At 37.7% G+C, this 19,516-nt stretch overlaps 1 protein-coding gene across 5 annotated transcripts in view; it reads left to right on the top strand.

The window, feature by feature from the left end:
- BRWD3 (bromodomain and WD repeat domain containing 3) overlaps positions 1 to 19,516 on the top strand; it is a 134,714-nt gene that overhangs the window by 33,160 nt on the left and 82,038 nt on the right. Inside the window, exon 1 of one of the 5 annotated variants that reach the window (XM_030933833.1) lies at positions 10,588 to 10,606. The exons of the other annotated variants lie outside the window; for them this stretch is intronic. The gene's annotated coding sequence lies outside the window, so the exon portion shown is untranslated. Of the gene's footprint in view, positions 1 to 10,587; positions 10,607 to 19,516 lie in introns of those variants that run through there. 5 annotated transcript variants of the gene reach the window in all.

Genomic DNA, 19,516 nt, shown 5'->3' with positions numbered 1-19,516 from the left:
CAAGTTTTTGCTATTGTGAATAGTGCTGCAATAAACATACGTGTGCATGTGTCTTTATAGTAGCATGATTTATAATCCTTTGGGTATATACCCAGTAATGGGATAGCTGGGTTAAATGGTATTTCTAGTTCTAGATCCTTGAGGAATCAACACACTGTCTTCCACAATGGTTGAACTAGTTTACAGTCCCACCAATAGTGTAAAAGCATTCCTGTTTCTTCATATCCTCTCCAGCATCTGTTGTTTCTTGACTTTTTAATGATTGCCATTCTAACTGGTGTGAGATGGTATCTCATTGTGGTTTTGATTTGCATTTCTCTGATGACCAGTGATGATGAGCATTTTTTCATGTGTCTGTTGGCTGTATGAATGTCTTCTTTTGAGTAATGTCTGTTCATATCCTTTGCCCACTTTTTGATGGGGTTGTTTGTTTTTTTTCTTGTAAATTTGTTTAAGTTCTTTGTAGATTCTGGATATTAACCCTTTGTCACATGGGTAGATTGCAAAAATTTTCTCCCATTCTATAGGTTGCCTATACAGTCTGATGGTAGTTTCTTTTGCTGTGCAGAAGCTCGTTAGTTTAATTAGCTCCCATTTGTCTTATTTTGGCTTTTGTTGCCATTGCTTTTGGTGTTTTAGTCATGAAGTTTCAGCTTTCTACATATGGCTGGCCAGTGTTCCCAGCACCATTTATTAAATAGGGAATCCTTTCCCCATTTCTTGTTTTTGTCGGATTTGTCAAAGATCAGATGGTTGTAGATGTGCGGTGTTATTTCTGAGGCCTCTGTTCTGTTCCATTGGTCTATATATCTGTTTTGGTACCAGTACCATGCTGTTTTGGTTACTGTAGCCTTGTAGTATAGTTTGAAGTCAGGTAGCATGATGCCTCCAGCTTTGTTCTTTTTGCTTAGGATTGTCTTGGCAATGTGGGCTCTTTTTTGGTTCCATATGAACTTTACTTTAAAGTTTTTTTCCAATTCTGTGAAGAAAGTCATTGGTAGCTTGATGGGGTTGGCATTGAATCTATAAATTACCTTGGGCAGTATAGCCATTTTCACTATATTGATTCTTCCTATTCATGAGCATGGAATGTTCCTCCATTTGTTTGTGTCCTACTATGTTTCATTGAGCAGTGGTTTGTAGTTCTCCTTGAAGAGATCCTTCACATCCCTTGGTATTTTATTCTCTTTGAAGCAATTGTGAATGGGAGTTCACTCATGATTTGGCTCTCTGTTTGTCTGTTATTGGTGTATAAGAATGGCTTTGATTTTTGCACACTGATTTTGTATCCTGAGACTTTGCTGAAGTTGCTTATCAGCTTAAGGAGATTTTTGGCTGAGATGATGGGGTTTTTTAAATATACAATCATGTCATCTGCAAACAGGGACAATTTGACTTCTTCTTTTCCTGATTGAATACCCTTTATTTCTTTCTCTTGCCTGATTGCCCTGGCCAGAACTTCCAACACCATGTTGAATAGGAGTGGTGAGAGAGGGCATCCCTGTCTTGTGCCAGTTATCAAAGGGAATGCTTCCAGGTTTTGCCCATTCAGTATGATATTGGCTGTGCGTTTGTCATAAATAGCTCTTATTATTTTGAAATACGTTCGATCAGTACCTAGTTTATTGAGAGTTTTTAGCATGAAGGGCTGTTGAATTTTGTCGAAGGCCTTTTCTGCATCTATTGAGATAATCATGTGGCTTTTGTCATTGGTTCTGTTTATATGATGGATTATGTTTATTGATTTGCATATACTGAACCAGCCTTGCATCTCAGGGATAAAGCCAACTTGATCATGGTGTATAAACTTTTTGATGTGCTGCTGGATTCGGTTTGTCAGTATTTTATTGAGGATTTTCACTTCGATGTTCATCAGGGATATTGGTCTAAAATTCTCTTTTTTTGTTGTGTCTCTGCCAGGCCTTGGTATCAAGCTGATGTTGGCCTCATAAAATGAGTTAGGGAGGATTCCCTCTTTTTATGTTGATTGGAATAGTTTCAGAAGGAATGGTACCACCTCCTCTTTGTACCTCTGGTAGGATTTGGCTGTGAATCCACCTGGTCCTGGACGTTTTTTGGTTGGTAGGCTATTAATTATTGCCTCGATTTTAGAGCCTGTTCATCGTCTATTCAGAGATTCAGCTTCTTTCTGGTTTAGTCTTGGGAGGGTGTATGTGTCCAGGAATTTATCCATTTCTTCTAGATTTTCTAGTTAATTTGCGTAGAGGTGTTTATAGTATTCTCTGATGGTAGTTTGTATTTCTGTGGGATCGGTGGTAATACTCCTTTATCATTTTTTATTGCGTCTATTTGATTCTTCTCTCTTTTCTTCTTTATTAGTCTTGGTAACAGTCTATCAATTTTGTTGATCTTGTCAAAAAACCAGCTCCTGGATTCATTGATTTTTTTTTTTTGAAGTGTTTTTTGTGTCTCTATCTCCTTCAGTTCTGCTCTGATCTTAGTTGTTACCTTCTGCTAACTTTTGAATGTGTTTGCTTTTGCTTCTCTAGTTCTTTTAATTGTGATGTTAGGATGTCAATTTTAGATCTTTCCTGCTTTCTCTTGTGTGCATTTAGTGCTGTAAATTTCCCTCTACCCACTGTTTTAAATGTGTCCCAGAGATTCTGGTACGTTGTGTCTTGTGTTCTCATTGGTTTCAAAGAACATCTTTTTTTCTGCCTTCGTTTCGTTATTTACCCAGTAGTCATTCAGCAGTAGGTTGTTCAGTTTCCATGTAGTTTTGTGGTTTCGAGTGAGTTTCTTAATCCTGAGTTCTAATTTGATTGCACTGTGGTCTGAGAGGCAGTTTGTTATGATTTCTGTTCTTTTCCATTTGCTGAGGAGTGCTTTACTTCCAACTATGTGGTTAGTTTTGGAATAAGTGTGATGTGGTGCTGAGAAGAATGTATATTCTGTTGATTTGTGGTGGAAAGTTCTGTGGATGTCTATTAGGTCTTCTTGTTGCAGAGCTGAGTTCAGTTCCTGGATATCCTTGTTAACCTTCTGTCATGTTGATCCTGTTGACAGTGGGGTGTTAAAGTCTCCCATTATTATTGTGTGGGAGTGTACGTCTCTTTGTAGGTCTCTAAGGACTTGCTTTATGAATCTGGGTGCTCCTGTATTGGGTACATATGTATTTAGGATAGTTAGCTCTTCTTGTTGCATTGATAACTTTACCATTATGTAATTGCCTTCTTTGTCTCTTTTAATCTTTGTTGGTTGAAAGCCTGTTTCATCAGAGACTAGGATTGCAACCCCTGCTTTTTTTTTTTTTTTTTTTGCTTTCCATTAGCTTGGTAGATCTTCCTCCATCCCTTTATTTTGAGCCTATGTGTGCTCTGCACATGAGATGGGTCTCCTGAATATATCACACTGATGAGTCTTGACTCTTTATCCAATTTGCCAGTCTGTGTCTTTTAATTGGAGCACTTAACCCGTTCACATTTGAGGTTAATATTGTTATGTGTCAATTTGATCATGTCATTATGATGTTAGGTGGTTATTTTGCCCGTTAGTTGATGCAGTTTCTTCCTAGCGTTGATGGTCTTTACAATTTGGCATGTTTTTGCAGTGGTTGTTACCAGTTGTTTCTTTCCATGTTTAGTGCTTCCTTCAGGAGCTCTTGTAAGGCAGGCCTGGTGGTCACAAAATCTCTCAGCGTTTGCTTGTCTGTAAAGGATTTTATTTCTCCTTCACTTATGAAGCTTAGTTTGGCTGCGTATGAAATTTTGGATTGAAAATTCTTTTCTTTAATAATGTTGAATATTGACGTCCACTGTCTTCTGGCCTGTAGACTTTCTGCTGAGAGATCCACTGTTACCCCTTTGTGGGTAACCTGACCTTTCTCTCTGGCTGCTTTTAACATTTTTCCTTCGTTTCAACCTTGGTGAATCTGGCAATTAAGTGTCTTGGGGTTGCTCTTCTTGAGGAATATCTTTGTGGTGTTCTCTGTATTTCCTGAATTTGAATGCTGGTCTGCCTTGCTAGGTTGGGGAAGTTCTCCTGGATAATATCCTGAAGAGTGTTTTCCAACTTGGTTCCATTCTCCCCATCACTTTCAGGTACACCAATCAAATGTATATTTGGTCTTTTCACATAGTCCCATATTTCTTGGAGGCTTTGTTCTTTTCTTTTTACTCTTTTTTTCTCTAAAGTTGTCGCTTTATTTCATTAATTTGATCTTCAGTTACTGATACCACCCTTTCTTCCACTTGATCATATTGGCTATTGAAGCTTGTGCATGCATCATGTAGTTCTCGTGCCATGGTTTTTAGCTCCATCAGGTCATTTAAGGTCTTCTCTGCACTGTTTATTCTAGTTAGCCATTCGTCTAATCTATTTTCAAGGTTTTTAGTTTCCTTGCGATGGGTTCGAACATCCTCCTTTAGCTCAGAGAAGTTTGTTATTACCAGCCTTCTGAAGCTTACGTCTATCAGCTCGTCAAAGTCATTCTCCATCCAGCTTTGTTCCGTTGCTGGCGAGGAGCTGCGATCCTTTGGAGGAGAAGAGGCTTTCTGGTTTTTAGAATTTTCAGCTTTTCTGCTCTGGGTTTTCCCCATCTTTGTGGTTTTATCTACCTTTGGTCTTTGATGTTGGTGACCTGCAGATGGGGTTTTGGTGTGGATATTGATGCTATTCCTTTCTGTTTGTTAGTTTTCCTTCTAACAGTTACGTCTCTCAGCTGCAGGTCTGTTGGAGTTTGTTGGAGGTCCACTCCAGACCCTGTTTGCCTGGGTATCACCAGTGGAGGCTGCAGAACAGCAAATATTGTTTCCTGATTCTTCTTCTAGAAGCTTTGTCCCAGAGGGGCACCAGGCTGTATGAAATGTCAGTTGGCCCCTACTGGGAGTTGTCTCCCAGTTAGGCTACACGGGGGTCAGGGAGCCACTTGAGGAGGCAGTCTTTCCGTTCTCTGAGCCCAAACTCTGTGCTGGGAGAACCACTGCTCTCTTCAGATCTGTCAGGCAGGGACGTTTAAGTGCAGAAGTTTCTGCTGCGTTTTGTTCAGCTATGCCCTGTCCCCAGAGGTGGAGACTACAGAGGCAGTGGGACTTGCTGACCTGAGGTGGGCTTCTCCCAGTTCAAGCTTCCTGTGGCTTTGTTTAGCTACTCAAACCTCAGCAATGGTGGACCCCCACCCCCTCCCCGCCCGCCAGGCTGCTGCCTTGCAGGTGGATCTCAGACTGGTGAGCTACCAGTAAGCAAGGCTCTGTGGGCTTGGGATTCGCTGAGTCCAGGTGCGGGATATAATCTCCTAGTGTGCCATTTGCTAAGATTTTTGGGAAAGCACAGTATTTGGGCGGGAGTGTCCCGGTTTTCCAAGTGCTGTCTCTCAAGGCTTCCCTTGGCTAGGAAACCGACCCCTTGCGCTTCCCAGGTGAGGTGATGCCCCGCCCTGCTTTGGCTTGCCTTCCAAGGGCTGCCCCCACTGTCCAACCAGTGCAATGAAATGAACCAGCTACCTCGGTTGGAAATGCAGAAATCACCCATCTTCTGCATCGATCACGCTGGGAGCTGCAGACTGGAGCTGTTTCTGTTCAGCCATCTTGGAACAGAATGCCTATGTTTTGTGTTTTAAGAGTGACTGTAGCATTTGATGTTCCCACTAGCAATGCATTAGCCATGTAGTTTCCCTACATTCTTGCCAGCATTTGGTCTTGTCAAAGTTTTTTATTTTAGCTTTTCTTGTGTATATGTAGTAAAATATCTCATTGTGATTTTGATTTGTATTTCCTTGCTGGCTCCTGTATAGTCAGGGTACGTCAGAGAAACAGAATCAGTAGGATTGATAGATATATTTATTATAAGGAATTCGTTTATGTGATTATGGAGGCTGAGAAGTCCCATGATCTTCCGTCTGCAAGCTGAAGACCCAGGAGAGCTGGTGGTATAAGATCCTGTCCAAGTCCAAAAGCCTGAGAACCAGGAAAGCTGATGGTGTTAAGTTCTAGTCCAGGTGCAGAAGAGAGAGATGTCTCAGCTTGAAAATAGACAGAGAGGGAATCCTCCCTTAACCTGCCTTTTGTTCTATTCAGACCTCCAAGGCATTGAATGAAGCCCACCTGATTCATTGGGGAGGGCAATCTGCCTTGCTCCATCTACCAATTCAAATGTAATCATGTGCAAACACACCCAGAATAATGTTTAGCCCAATGTTTGTGCATTCTGTGACGCAGTCTGGTTGACACATTAAAACTATCACAGATTCACTCTTTGTCAATTTGGCATCTACACACATTTCCTTAAATTATCTTTATTTGGAGAACTAAATGCTTAATCCTCCAAATAAAGATAATAACAAGGTCATAATTTCACTTGCCATGATACATCTGTTTGCATACAACTGAAATATATTAGACCTCTTCCCCAGGAGAGGAAAGAAAGTCCTTGAGTGGTGTTTACTTTTCTCTGTAGCTTGTAATGTAAATACAATGAGGTAAAATTAACATCAGTTCATATTATTACGTAATATTTAATTAACATTAAATATAAGTTAGTACATCTTATGTTACATGATAAAGGAAAGCAAAGAAACTTATACACACACAGATACATCATTACAAAATAAGGAGGAATAGTCTTTAATAACACAGTACTCAGTTCTGTAACTGGTCACGTGGTTGTAGCTGGTATGTATAACTACCCTCTTTTACTACCCAGAATAGTAAAATAAGGTAAAGTGACCCAAACCTTCATTCCTGAAATGTCTGGGCCATTAGTCGTTCTCCCTGGATTGTATTGTAATTTTCCATTGACCTTAATCACAGGGCATGGTAATACTAAGAGATGCTCTAAAGGATCTCTTGTATTTCCAACATTCTCTTTCTTACCTCTGTTGTGGAGTAGCTGTCCTGTTTCCTCTCAGTAGTCAGTGTCAATCAATATGGTAACTACCCTCTTTGCCTGTTGACTCAGAGGCATAGGATACTTGCTTAAAGTGATTAGCTGGGCAGCAGTCTTAACTTCCAGCTTAATAGAATTATTGTTGTGTCTCCTGGTGGAAGCATTCCTCCTTTTGGAACTATAAGACCTCTAGGCCAGCAAAGCAGAAGTTTATTGGAAAAGGAAGCAATCCTTTTGATTGCTTCAAAAGGAAACTTCCTTTTGAATCCTGGCTGTGGGAAAAATAGCACCATATATTGTATGCTGATGGCACCATATATTGTATGCTGATGGCCCAAATTGATATATAAAATTAGCGATCACAGCTACTAATGTTGAACATCTTTTTGTATGCTTATTTACCGTTTGTATATGCTTTTTGGTGAAGTGTCTATGCCTTTTGCCCATTTTCTAATTAGATTATTTTTAATTTCATTGTTGAGCTTTAAGAGTTTTTCATGTATTCTAGATACTAGTTTTTTGTTGGGTATATTCTCTGCAAATATTTTCTCCTAGTCTGTCTTTTCGTTCTTTTCACATGGGCTTTCAAAGTCTAAAATTTAAAAAAATTGATGACACCCTGTTTACCAATTTTCCCTTTTATGGATCTTGCTTTTGTTGTTAAGTTTAAGAATTCTTTGCCTAGCCCCATACTCTGAAGATTTTCTCCTGTGTCTTTTTTTCTAAACGTTTGATAGTTTAATGCCTTAATTTAATTCTATGATTAATTTTGAGTTTAATTCTGTGAAGTGTAAGGTTTAGGTCAGGGTTCATTATTCTTTTACTTCTGGATGTCAGATTGCTTCAGCACCATTTGTTGAAAAGGCTGTTCTTCCTTCACTGAAATTGAGCTGTACCTTTGTTAAAAATCAGTTAAGAAAATTTATGCAAATTTTTGGGGCCCTTTATTCTGTTTCATTCATTTGTGTGTTTATCTCCTCACCAATAGCATGCTATTTTGATTACTGTAGCTATGTAGTAAGCCTTAATATTGGGAAGAAGACTCCCTCTCATTTTGTTTTTGTAAAGATTGTTTTCTATATTCTAGGGCCTTTCCCTGTGAAGTTTAGAATACACTCCTTGATGTCTACAAAAGCCCTTTGGTAGGAACTGTGTTAAACCTATAAATCATTTGGGGAGAATTGACATGTTACTCTGTCATACCTTCCAATCTGTGAACATAGTATAGTATGTCTCTCCATTTATTGTGGTCTTTAATTTTTTTCTTCACCATTTTGTAATTTCCAGGATAGAGATACTGTGCATATTCTGTTAAATGTATATTTAGGTATCATTTTCTTTGGTGTGATCGTAAATGGTATTTTGTTTTTAATTTTTGTTTCTAAATGTTCATTTTTAGTGTATAAAAATGCAATTGAGTTTTGTGTGTTGCTCTTGTTTCTTGTGACCTTGCTGGAACTATTTCTAGTAGATTTTAAACATCTTCTTAGGGCCTATTCTATCCCACTTTTGTTGCTTTGGCAGATTTATGTTCTAGGTTGGTTTGAGCTAGAATTTAAGATATGAGATGAAATCTGTTGTAGTCATTGGAACATAGTTAGCTATTCGGGTATATGATGATTTTTTTTTTTTTTCATTTTTCTCTAATTTTAAGAAAAGCAACTATAAAAGCAGCCATAGCAAAGAGATCAACCTTTGAAGCCAGATTGCTTGGGTTTGAATCTTGACTACTGCTTAATAGCTAAGGATCTTAGGAAAGTGAGTTAACCCTTCTATACTTCAATTTCTACATATTTAGAAAGGAGATAATAATAGTACTCACTTCATACGGTTAAATAAGGTAAACATGTAATGTGCTTAGAATAGTACCTGGCATATAAAAAATCATTAAATGTTAACTTCTGTAAATTAAAAGGGGATTTAAAAAATATATCATCGACTCTGGTCAGCAAAGTATAGGTAACATTTTTGCATATATTTTATTTTTTTGTAGTAGTGATCACTATTCATTAGAGTCACCAGGCTAATACCAAACTTTTGCCTGGTATTCCTACCCTACCCTATTCTGACATATGAGAGTACTGAGACCCCAGAGAGGAAAGGAAAGGGTAAAGGAACTAAGCTTTAATGAGCAAATGCCTACTGTGCTAGACATTCTACAAAATTCACCTCATTTAATTCTTAGATAGGGAATATAACCTGTTTTGTAGATTTTATAGATAAGGAAGAAGCTTTGGACACTTGTTCTTTTTTCAATACTGTATTGCAAGTACATCATTCTACCAAGGTAGGGAGAATTGGTAAAGCCAGATGCGGTTCTGCCAGCACTTAATTGAGCTATTCATCTGGCCTTTTGATTTTCCCACAGTATTGCTTTGTATTTTATGCCTTTATCCCACTCCTTTCCCCATCCCCCCGGCACATACCCTTTTGGTTTATCTCCTGCTATTGAGTAGGCACTTGGCACCCAAAAAAAATGAGGAGTTCACTGCTTTAGATCCATTAATATCTTTTATTTGGTGGGAGATAAACATTGCCGATATATTTAAACATGAAACACTCAGCAGCAGCTGTGGTATATGAAAAAGAACATTTGACCCAAGTTCATGCCCCTTCTCTATCACTTATCTCTTTTAGGACTTAAGAAAACTTGCTTCATCAACATGGTCCTTAGTTTTATTATGAGAGGTTGCATTAAGAATTTATCTTTAATGTCCCTTCGAGGTTTAGCACAATTCTGTAAGAGATTCTAGTTCAAAGAGAGAAAGGCAAAACATGTTTGCTTGTAAACTACTTCCGAGAGCCTCAGAAATGGTGATTAACCCCTCAGTCTTCACTATAGAGTTGGTTTGTATCTTTGAGGTTTGCATCTTTTTATTGCCAAAGTCAGCTATTTTTTTGTCTCTTGCGTTTTTTTAATCTTGAGAATTAAAGGACACAAAGCTCAGTTACATTTTAAATGTAAATCCCCATGAAAATTTCATAAGGACATAGAAAATGAGTAGTAATATTGTTTCTAATTGTACCTGTGGGCAAATGTGTCTTCATGTGGTTGAATCAAATGCTTATGATTTCTACAAAAATGGGCCTTTCTAATGCACTTTAAATTTGGTTTCTGCTATTGATATCTGTGTCTCAATAAGAAATGATGTGATGTGGAGTATAGATTTCATAAAAAATACTAATTTTATCTCTTGTATGGAGCCGTTTTTCAATACACGGACAAGGAAGACCCTTGAAATCTAATTCAAATTTATTCTTATTAAATATGTAAAATATTAAACCTTAAGTTTAGTATAAAATGATAACTGCTTTACACCTGATTACCACTGTTTGTCTTTCCTCAGTACTTAACAATTTTTGGCGTCTTTGCCTGCTTATTCAAATTTTTTCTTAGTAAATATATAAAATGTTAAACCTTAAGTTTAGTATAAAATGACAATTGCTTTACACCTGATTACCACTTTTTGACTTTCCTCAGCATTTAACAATTTTTGACTTCTTTGCCTGTCATATAATTAGTTCAGCGTGTTTCAGCATAGTCTTCTTGCAGGTTTTTTTTTTTTTTTGGTCTAATAATCTATTTTTCATTCATGAAGATAATAGAAGGAAATGTGCTTTGAGGTATTTTATGCAGAAGTTATGCATTTCCAGTGATCCTTTTATTTCTTCTTATTACTGGCCTAGATGGTGATATGATTGACTGGATTTAGAACAAACTGGTCTTGAACTACAGGAAGGAATAAGTTGATGTACTAATAAGGTATCATTAGTATAACCACTCTGTAATAATTTCTTGATTTGGATTCATTGTTATTAAACATCTTTGTTATTGAGTCTTTTTTTCTTTGGTTTATCACCAGTTAATATTGAGGGTCTAATACTAAGCTAACCAATAGGTTTTATGAGATGGAGTCTCACTCTGTCACCCAAACTGGAGTGCAGTGACAAGATCATAGTTCACTGCAACCTTCAACTCCTGGGCTGGAGGGATCCTCCCACCTCAGCCTCCCTAGTAGCTGGGATTATAGGTGGGAATTACCACACTCTGGTACTAAGCTTTTAAGTCAGGATAGTAAATTAGTACATTTTGTACCACACTGGCTAAAACACTTTTTTTCTAACACAAATATTTTAGCAGATTACTGGTAATTTTTTTCTAAAATAATGGGTTGCATTGCTAATGGGTAGGACAATGAAGAAAGAAAATAATCACATCCTTATAATAGATTCAAGATGTCACAGAGTAAGGAAAGCAAATCTATTATTGAAGGCTGTATGAAGAAAACCACAGTCTGGTTTGAACTTTGTTAATTTGGGTTACAATATTTCATATTATAATTTTGAAGCAAAGCAATTTAAATATGTGAAATGTATTAGTATTCCAGTGCACATTAGACTATCATACACTTCAAATGGCATTTTCCTGTGCCTTTTTTCAAAGTCCATTCAGTGTTCTTATTTTTTTTTTTTTTTTTGAGACGGAGTCTCGCTCTGTCACCCAGACTGGAGTGCAGTGGCCAGATCTCAGCTCACTGCAAGCTCCGCCTCCCGGGTTCACGCCATTCTCCTGCCTCAGCCTCCCGAGTAGCTGGGACTACAGGCGCCGCCACCTCGCCCGGCTAGTTTTTTGTCTTTTTTAGTAGAGACGGGGTTTCACCGTGTTAGCCAGGATGGTCTCGATCTCCTGACCTCGTGATCCGCCCGTCTCGGCCTCCCAAAGTGCTGGGATTACAGGCTTGAGCCACCGCGCCCGGCCCATTCAGTGTTCTTAATTTCTAAAGGTAATTCATTAGCATTTAAAGATATTAGTAGAAAAAATTGACCAATTTCAGGGGAACCTTTATTTGAATTGTATTCAGTTTTAATTAATTCTTTACTATGTTCTTGATATAATTGGAGGCTTTTATGGGATAACTTTATCCCTGTTACTGTTCATCAGCACTTATAACTGATATTGAGAAAACACAGAAAATTAAGGCCAGATAAGTTTATTTTGCTGTTTGTTAGGGTCAATGGTAAAAATATCCAATTTATAAAAACATGATGGATAGCAGGTGTAATAGAAAAGAAATCCACAAAGAAGGAGTTGGTCAGTAATTCACAAGAGAAAACATTAAGGGTTCAGCAGAGTACTTACAAATATTAAGTATAAAGTAACAAAGTAAACTAGAAACTTTAACATGAAGAGTTATAGAAACTTGACGCCGGATTAGTGTTTAATATATAGTAACAGTGGCTATTCTTGGTCTTAAACAAATAAATTTAATTGGAAGGTGAGGAGTAGCAGTGCATGTTAAGTGTATTTAGGAATCTATAGACCAAAATGTGGCTGTGAAATGTGAAAAACACTGGATGGGGATAAAAGGAGTGAGAAATCTATATGGGATTATACTACAGACTAGACAGTATAGATGATGATTTCCTAATAGGTAAAAAAGCAGAATACCCAGATCAAACTAATGCTCGACACCTCCCTTCCCCTCCACACTCCAATTATAGCTATCATGTTGAGCCGTATGACATCACTGCTTTTGTATGTAGAAAGCAATTATTAGCTATTTCATATTGTTTGACCCATATAGAAATGCCCAAAAGGACCTTTAAAGTTCTAATTTGCATATGGGGAGGGAACCCATAGATTTTATTATACGGGAATAGATGGTATAACATTCATAGCTAGAATGTAAGAGCTGGAGATAATAATATTTTGCTTTAATTTTCTCTATCAAGGATACTGATATATATTCAAAGGGTAGAGCAAGCATAGTTAGAGAAAAGAAAATGCAAGGTAGATTAGTACCTACCTGCTTTAAGAGGCCCAAATTAATTAAAGCCTGCTATACTGAAGTAATTTTCACTGGAAGATATTCTTTGTGAAATCAAAGTAGACAAGAGAAGTAGAAATGGCCCAGTGGGCAAGTATACAAAAAGGAAAAAAAGAATAGATTCTAGAAACTATAGATGGTGAACTCAGCTTTAACCCCAGACACAATTTTAGACAGGTTTATTCACCAGGTGTTTGTGCACTTTCAGAAGATAGTCAAACTAACTTTATTTTCTCTTCCATCTGAGCACTAGATACTGTAAGGCAGCATTTTAAGAAACCTAATGTAGCCTTTCCAATCTTAAGCTTCATTCATAGAAGTGTAGTTTCCTGATGAAGGAAAATAATACACTGTACTCTGCGCCGATAAGACCACTGGAACACTGTGCTCTTACTATTTTAAAAGGCTCAGACATTGATAAACTAGAGACCTCCCAGAAGAAAGTAGCCACAATAATATTTATGGCGAAGGAGTGTTTTTCTTGAGGGGATGTTCGGAAAGAGAAGTAACTATAAATTACAGCTGTGAGTAATGTAGAAGGGACTTAACATGTTGAAAGAAAACTTAAGGTACAAATGATAGCTATCTTTATTTCATGGATTACCATGTAACAAAGAGAATTGACTTTTTTCTTTTTAGTTTATTTTTTAAAGATGGGATCTCGCTATATTGCCCAGACTGGAGTGCAGTGGCTATTCCTACACAGATCATAGCACATCCTTCCACCTCAGCCTCTGAGTAGCTGAGACTACGGGCACCACCATATTATTTTCTTTTTTAATGTCTCTCCCAAGGGTAGAACCTGGACAATTCTCTGGAAATTACAGAGAGAGAGATTAAGTTCAATTAAAGGTAGAGTCTCCCCTAATTAGAGCAACTCTACATATGAATTGGCCATTCCTGGAAAAGAAAAACCTTATCTTTACTAGTGTTCAGGCAGAGGTCGAATGGCCATCTGCCGTTTAGGTTATAGAAAGGATAATTTTGTGAGGAGGTAGTTTGGACTAGAATTGATGGTTCCCAAACTTGGCAGAGTATCACCATCACTACAGAGCTTGTTAGAAAAACATTTTAAGAGTTGTATAGGTTTTCGTAGATCACTTTTTCCCCAGTGAAGTGTTTCATTCCTGAAATTGGATAAGTGATACAAGCTTTGCAGAGTAGAATGTAAATTCCATGAGTGCAGAGACCTTGTTTGACTTTTTTATTTTTTATTTTTTTGAGATGGAGTTTCACTCTTGTTGCCCAGGCTGGAATGCAATGGCGCAATCTCGGCTCACTGCAACCTCCGCCTCCCAGGTTCAAGCGATTCGCCTGCCTCAGCCTCCCGAGTAGCTGGGATTACAGGCATGCACTACCACGCCTGGCTTTGTATTTTTAGTAGAGACGGGATTTCACCATGTTGGTCAGGCTGGTCTCGAACTCCCTACCTCAGGTGATCCACTCCCTTGACCTCCCAAAAGCGCTGGGATTACAGGCGTGAGCCACCATGCCTGGCCTATTTGACTTGTTTATAAGCAGTATCTCCAGGATCTATCATAGTGCTTTAGTTCCTAGTAAGAGGTAAACCAATGTTATGTTTTAAAGAAAGCAGTTAAGTCCATTGATGACTGTTTATTGATCTTATGACTTTATAAATTTGTAAAATATGTACGGTAAATCTATTATCCTGTTGTTATTTGAATATTTAAGAAGTATGGTCTATCATTGAGTTAGTTCATTTTGTCTTTTGTTAGAGAACAATTTAGAAGCTTATAGTATGAAATTTTAAATATAAATATTTAGGAGACATAATAGATTCTGAATAGAATATTTTGTATTCAAATACACTGTATTCAAATCTATATTTGACTAATTTATCTGCTAGTGAATTATTCAGCTTTGCTAAATTAAATATAAAGAAATGTTTTTCTGAAAAGGAAAGTTCTTCAAATATTTTAAGACAATTTACATGTTTATATTACCATTCAAGAAAAATCTATAGTTAATTCATGGTTGGAAACTGACTGTAATCTCAGCTTTCAAGATATAAAGGAGTCATAAGTGTTATGTATTGTTTTTTATACGTTGTAAATTCTTTTTTTTTTTTTTTTTTTTTTGAGACGGAGTCTTGCTCTGTCGCCCGGGCTGGAGTGCAGTGGCCGGACCTCAGCTCACTGCAAGCTCCGCCTCCTGGGTTTACGCCATTCTCCTGCCTCAGCCTCCGAAGTAGCTGGGACTACAGGCGCCCGCCACCTCGCCCGGCTAGTTTTTTGTATTTTTAGTAGAGACGGGGTTTCACCATGTTAGCCAGGATGGTCTCGATCTCCTGACCTCGTGATCCACCCGTCTCGGCCTCCCAAAGTGCTGGGATTACAGGCTTGAGCCACCGCGCCCGGCCTACGTTGTAAATTCTTAACAACAGTGGGTGAAGAAGCACACATTATGTTTTTCTGACTAAAATTATGTTGATTGACTGCCCTGTTTTAATGAGTTTTTAGAAGTGTATTGCCATTTTACTTTTGTGACATAGTGGAGTTAAATTTTTTAGTAAATAGAGCCGGGGATAATGTTACTTAACTTTTAGGTTGCTTTTGAAATAATTAAGGTACTTATCAAAGTAACTAATTATATATACTAAAACTTATTACATAACCTTGAAGTATTGTAGATTTTAAAATTTAACAGTGGGAATGTATTGATACCATTATAATGAATACGTCAGGCTAGGAGTATGGGTTTTTTGGTCGTTTATTTGTAGTTGTTTCTTAACATTTAATACTTCATTCTACTTACAGCAGAAGTTAAATTGCTCATCTCTAAACTTGCATCATGTTTATATTAAAACTAAAAAGAAACAATTCACTCAGTGTCATTTGATAGAGACATTTAGATAGAACACAGTGGTAGCCTTGTGCATGTTTGTGTGTGTGTGCAAGTGCGTATGTATGTGTTCATTTTTTAAACTGTTACTTTAGATAAAAGGAAAAATGATTTGGAGCATTTTCCTCCCCCCAAGGAAGAGTGTGATAATCATGCTAGAAGAATGAGATCCAGTTCTTCCCAGTAAAATACTCATGAATTGGTCAGAAGGGAACACTTTTCAATTGTATCTGTATAATCAATTATCAACCATTAACATTTGGGGAACATGTTTCTAATAAAGGCTACTGTAGTAAGTAAAGCAAGAATCAGTACTGAAAATTAATGGCTAAATGGAGAATACGTGCAAAAGAGAGTGTTGACATTCTTTCTTTCTTTCTTTCTTTTTTTTTTTTTGAGACGGAGTTTTGCTCTTGTTGCCCAGGCTGGAGTACAATGGTGCCATCTCGGCTCACCGCAACCTCCACTCCTGGGTTCAAGCAATTCTCCCTCCTCAGCCTCCAGAGTAGCTGGGATTACAGGCGTACACCACCACGCCCAGCTAATTTTTGTATTTTTAGTAGAGACAGGGTTTCTCCATGTTGGTCAGGCTGGTCTTGAACTCCCGACCTCAAGTGATCCGCCTACCTCAGCCTCCCAGAGTGCTGGGATTACAGGCGTGAGCCGACATTATTTCTTAATGTATAGAGACTAAGACCTGTTGTATTAACAATGACTGAGAAAAAAATATATAGACACCATTTCCAGTGCCAGATGAATAAATACAAAACTGAACTCGGAGAAGGAGCTTTTAATGATATATGTCATATCTTATGTTAGATTTTTCTTGAATAGCTGTTAGTTACTATTGGGAAGAATCTAATAGAAAATGTATGTTTAAGATAAAAACATATTTTTAAGAGTATTAAGTGAAATTTAAAAAATTTCCTCATTCTTTTAACACAAAGCAGTTGACTTCATTTCTTTTGTTTCTTTATGGTCCTTATCCATACATTTGTGCATAAACTTACATAGTTAATAGTGTACACATAATTTTGTATTTTATATTTTTGCTGTGTAACCCCTAATTTTTTTCACATTGCTTTTTATATTATTGATTCCAATGTAATAGTCTATCAAATATTCCATAATTTATATAATTAACCATTCCCTTGATACTGGACTTGTAGGTTGTTTTTTTTTTTTTTTTGAGATGGAGTCTCGCTCTGTCACCCAGGCTGGACTGCAGTGGCCGGATCTCAGCTCACTGCAAGCTCCGCCTCCCGGGTTCACGCCATTCTCCTGCCTCAGCCTCCCGAGTAGCTGGGACTACAGGCGCCCGCCACCTCGCCCGGCTAGTTTTTTTTTGTATTTTTAGTAGAGACGGGGTCTCACCGTGTTAGCCAGGATGGTCTCGATCTCCTGACCTCGTGATCCGCCCGTCTCGGCCTCCCAAAGTGCTGGGATTACAGGCTTGAGCCACTGCGCCCGGCCTTTGTAGGTTGTTTTTAATTCACTGGCTTTATAAATAGTACTACTTTGAATATTTTATATATGTTACTTTTTTTTGCTACTCACTTATGTCCCCAGGATAGATGCCCAGAGGTGGAGTAATGGATGTGCATATTTTCATGGCTCTTCAAATATATTGCCAAGTTATTTTCCTAAGGGATCATGTCACTGTATGGTGCTTTTAGAAATGGAGGTGTATATCAGTTTTAAGTATTAATTGCTAACATTAGGTTTTTGAATTTTTAGAAATGCTGATTTATTAGGTGTAAAATTATGCCTCATTTTCATTTAAATTTCTTTGATAACTGGCGAAATAGTTGTATCTTTTCTGTGAGTCAGCATATTATTTATATTTCATATATTGTGCCTTATCTATTAACTTTTTTTTACTAGATCATCTTTTGGTTGTTGATGGTGTTCTTATAGCTCATTAGTTTTATATGTATTTTAAAATATTAAGATTTTTCCATCTTGTAAATATTTTCACTTTTTTCTTTTCAATTTTTACTTTTTTTTGTAAAGGGGTTTTTAAAAGTAAACTAATAGCACAGCTAAAAGATAATATACCAGAGATGCAAAGATGGTTCAACATATACAAATGTATAAATGAAATACATCACATAAACAGAATCAAGGAAGAAACCATATAATCATCTCAGTAGATGGCAGAAAAAACATTTCTTAAAATTCAGTGTCCCCCCCCCCTTTTTTTAAATTTGAGACAGAGTTTCACTCTGTTGCCCAGGCTGGAGTGCAGTGGCGCCATCTCGGCTTACTGCAACTTCCGCCTCCTGGGTTCAAGCGATTCTTCAGCCTCAGCCTCCTGAGTAGCTGGGATTACAGGTTCATACCATCACATCTGGCTAATTTTTTGTATTTTTAGTGGAGATGGGGTTTCACCATGTTGGCTAGGCTGGTCTCGAACTCCTGACCTCAAGTGATCTGCCTGCCTCGGCCTCTCAAAGTGCTGAGATTATAGGCATGAGCCACCATGCCCGGCTTCAGCATTCCTCTTTGATAAAAACCCTCAAGAAATTGGGCATAGAAGGAACATATCTCAAAATAATAAAGGGCATATATGATAAACCTACAGCTAATATCATATTGAATGAGAAAAAGCTGAAAGCATTTCTTCTAAGAATTGGAGCAAGACAAGAGTACCTGCTTTCACTCCTCCTATTCAACTTAGTGATGGAAGTCCTAGTGAGAGCAGTCAGATGAGAGAAGACATGAAAGGCATCCAAATTGGAAAAGAGGAAGTCAAATGATCTCTGCTGATGATATGATCTTATACCTAGAAAATGCTAAAGACTCCTCCAAAGGACTCCTAGATTTGATAAATGAATTCAGTAAAGTTTCAGGTTACGAAATCAAAGTACGAAAATTAGTAGCATTTCTGTATACCAAAAATGACCAAGCTAAGATAAAATCAAGAGGCCAATGATAGCTACAAAAAAAAACCCCCCAAAATCTAGGAATATATTTAACCAAGGAGGTGAAAGATCTCTACATAGAAAACTACAGAACACTTAGGAAATTGTAGATGACACAAACAAATAGAAAAATAGCCTGTGCTCATGGATTGTAAGAAACAATATTGTTAAAATGATCATATTGCTGAAAGCAACCTACAGATTCAGTGTAATCTCCATGAAAATACCAATATCACTTTCACAGGAAAAACAAAAACAAACAAAAAAACCTTAAAATTCATATGGAACTAAAAAGGGTGCAGATAGCCACAGTAGTCCTGAGCAAAAAGAACAAAGCTGGAGACATCATGTTACCTGATGTAAATTACAAGTCTGGAGACATCATGTTACCTGATGTAAATTACATTACAAGTCTCTAGTAACCAAAACAGCATTGTACGGGTATAAAAATAGACAAACAGACCAAAGGAACAGAATAGAGAACCCAGAAATAAATCCACATATTTATAGCCAACTGATCTTTGACAAAGCTGACAAGAACATGCATTGGGAAAAGGTCACCCTCTTCTATAAACAGTGCTGGGATAAATGAATGTTCATATGCAGCAGAATAAAACTGGACCCCTATCTCTAACCAAATAAAAAATCAACTCAAAATGAATTAAAAACTTAAATGTAATACCCACAACTATAAAAATAATAGAGGAAAACAGCAAAAACTCTTTTGGACATTGGTCTAGGCAAAAAACTTATGAGTGAGACCTCAAGGCTGGGTGCGGTGACTCATGCCTGTTATCCCAGCACTTTGAGAGGCCGAGGTGGGCAGATCACCTGAGGTCAGGAGTTCAAGACCAGCCTGCCCAACATGGCGAAAGGCTGTCTCTACTAAAAATACAAAAAATTAGCCAGGCGTGGTGGCAGACGCCTGTAATCGCAGCTACTCGGGAGGCTGAGGCAGGAGGATTGCTTGAACCCGGGAGGTAGAGGTTGCAGTGATCCAAGATCATACCACTGCACTCCAGCCTGGGTGACAAGAGTGAAACTCCATTAAAAAAAAAA

Source organism: Rhinopithecus roxellana, chromosome 7, assembly GCF_007565055.1.
Source record: "Rhinopithecus roxellana isolate Shanxi Qingling chromosome 7, ASM756505v1, whole genome shotgun sequence".
Taxonomy (NCBI): domain Eukaryota; kingdom Metazoa; phylum Chordata; class Mammalia; order Primates; family Cercopithecidae; genus Rhinopithecus; species Rhinopithecus roxellana.
The sequence above is the reverse complement of the archived record's forward strand: the minus strand, read 5'-3'. Positions and strand labels throughout refer to the sequence as shown.